We start from the raw sequence: 2,669 nt of genomic DNA, 5'->3' as shown, positions 1-2,669 counted from the left end.
CTCTGATTGGCTACTTAAACTCCAAATAGTATTTGCTATTCAACTCTACTTCAGCGAGGAATTGTTTTTCGTAAGTAAGCAACACAATTGTTTTTCGTAAATAAACTGTACTTGGATTGTCACGAGCAAAGGAGCACCCTGAGAGGGTGGTACTCAGTATTATTGAGCACCCGTTTGGCTAAAGCGTAGAGGTACCAAGACTCTGAGGACCGCAGTATATGCTGTCATATTTTGCGTGTTCGTCGTTTTTCTTTTTTTTTCTTTTTTGCGTTTCTATGGTAGTTTACACTAATCGTTTTTTTTTTTTTTCGCTTGCCTCAAAATTGAAGCGGCGTAATTTCATACAAATTAGCAAAACTTGCACAACGAGTCAAATAAAACAACTTAATAAAATATCAAGGCAAAAGGATATTAATGTGTGCGTAATTTAGATCTTGGTGTGTGTTTCCTGTAAACAAAAAAGTGGCCAAAGATTTGACAAACTTTCCTTGGCCATTTTTCTAGTTTACCTTGACTTAAAAAAGCCTTGTTGTGAAGTTAATTCACTTTTTCGCGACATGGAGCAATCATGGCATTAAATACAGTGTTTGTATGAGAAGAAAAGTGAAATCCGGTGTCAAATCATTTTTGTAAAATTTAAAATCTGAACGGATTATGAATTCTGTGCCAGAAAAAACATTTTCTTTTCAAGTGTTATTGATGTTCCTTGTACTTGACAGCGTGTAATCATTTGCATTTTTTTTTTCCTACCAACTTTTCAGCAACAAAAATAAAACTTACCACGATTGCACGCTTTTCTACCCTTACTGTATCCTTACAGAAAAATCGAACAAAAAAATCTCTGACCTGGTATCTTAAATGTACACTTCAGTCATAAGTTTTTCAGATTTTAAATTATTTGGAAATTAGTTTGACATTGGATCTCGGCGATTTAAAGCAATTGCAAATTAAACACTGCCGACTTGCCTTGTATCCAAAACAGGGGATTTTGTATTACTGCAAATGTCAATCAAATAACTTCCACTAAGAAAGAAAAAACCTTAGTTCTTATGCCAGTCTAAAATATATCTCCATAAAGCAATCTGTAGACAAAATATACCTTTTCATGGAATTTCTCACACATTGTCGATAATAAGCAATTCAGATTCACAAATTTGATGGCGTTAAATGCGATTAAATTGCCGCCTAGAGTTGCTCGGTGAGGCAACTATTCACATACTATAAAATGAAAATATATTTTCAGCGTGATTTTGAACCTAAAGGAAGCTCCAGTTCAGAAGTGATTTAAAAACTTGAATTTCTCCAAAATTATTTTCAAAAGTCTCTCTGTAGGGAATGTATTCTCCATTTACCCCCTCTTATTGTTATCACGATTCAGTTAAGTAAATATCTAAATTGCTTGAAAATTATACGATAAAACTCGTATCGCCTGACTGTATATTCAGAATAATAAATGTCCAGTCGATGAAGAGTATTTAATAGAAAATATAGATATTAGATTTTGTGCAAAACAAAACGTAACAGGGTTAAGATTTGCTTTCTTTCCTTTCCGGTGTAGCATGAATTCAGCACCACATTTCTACAAAATTTTAGGTCTGGATCGTTGTGCTTTTAAAACGCGACTATTTTAAACGGAATATTTTGCGTTAAAAATGTTATCGTTTAACAGCGCGCGGACAACTTGAAGCAGTTGTGTTCCGACAACCCATTTTTGACCTGTCTTCAAAACCACGCAACGTGCTGCCACAACAAAAATCGTCGATAAAAGTTGTCTCTTGTAATATTAACTTTAACTGCATGCATATTGCAGTGCGCGTTTCATTTGCGAGAAGAGTCTACTCAGTTCGCAAACAGACGGGCTCCAAATTAAAGGACTATTTTAAGTGATTCAAATCAGCCAATCAGTCGAATTTCTTAGAAGATGGTGCGCAAATTTAATTGGATTTAGAAACTGATGGTGCAACCAGCTCTTTGAATTGTACAAAAGGAGAAAAAGGGTTTAGTTTTTCTCTTTCAAATCAAAATTTATAGCTTTCGTGATAACTAAATCTTACATATTTTTCCTACTGAGTTTAGTAATTGTTACGGGGTTGGACGAGAGTAAGAAATGAAATTAAAATGTAAACATTGAAGAGAGCTTGCAAGGCGGATTATCCACTGTTTCCGCCAAGCGGTCGATAAACAGAAAAGTTTGTGTAAATTTTGGGGTGTTTTGCTAAATGAATTAGGACGTGACGTTATTCGTGTCGATTAACTTTCAAGAACGTAGGTGTCATAAGGATATCAGGTTCATCTGGAACAGACGAGAAACAAAAAGCTTAAGAATGATATTTTAAAATTGATATTGTCGATCGTTTGAATCATGCGCAGAAGAGGATTATTGAAATGCATTTAACAGCTTTACCAGCGACACAAAATAGTTCATTAACTCGAGGACGGAAAAATTTAATTCAAGAAGGGAATTATTGCCTAACCCTGGAAAAAGGATTGAAGGAAAATTGTTTTTTTGCGCTTTTGGCTTCATTAAAAGCTTCTGTTTGTAGATAAAAAGCAATAAAAATGATACAACACAAAGAAAATAATTATAACGCTGATTTTACCGCAGATTGAAGAGTGGCGCCATTTATCTGATGTAATTTAAGCTACAGATCTTTAGTTTCTGCTATTAC

The sequence above is a fragment of the Pavona decussata genome, unplaced genomic scaffold (genome assembly GCF_977016875.1).
Source record: "Pavona decussata unplaced genomic scaffold, jaPavDecu1.1 SCAFFOLD_195, whole genome shotgun sequence".
Lineage (NCBI taxonomy): Eukaryota > Metazoa > Cnidaria > Anthozoa > Scleractinia > Agariciidae > Pavona > Pavona decussata.
This window is presented reverse-complemented; position numbering follows the sequence as displayed.